Source organism: Ursus maritimus, unplaced genomic scaffold (assembly GCF_017311325.1).
Source record: "Ursus maritimus isolate PB19 unplaced genomic scaffold, ASM1731132v1 scaffold_8, whole genome shotgun sequence".
NCBI classification, from domain to species: Eukaryota; Metazoa; Chordata; class Mammalia; order Carnivora; family Ursidae; genus Ursus; species Ursus maritimus.
Window position 1 is genome coordinate 79828325 of NW_024426996.1, and position 239 is coordinate 79828563.

The following is a 239-nucleotide window of genomic DNA, read 5'->3' on the forward strand; positions in this document are numbered from 1 at the left end:
ATGTCGATCTGTGCATAGCGGGAGGCGCCAGCCCCTGAAAGCAGCCCCAGGTGAGCTGGCCCGGCCACTCCCCCGCCTCCAGAAAGCCACACGTGGCCCACGCCTCCCGCAGAGGCCTCGGCCTGGAGAGGTGATGGGATCCAGGACCTGAGCTGGGGAGGGGGGGCTAAGCTGGGAGCAAGGTGGGGTCACACCTCAGAGGACACCGCTCAGCAAGAGTATGGACGGGGGGGGGGGGG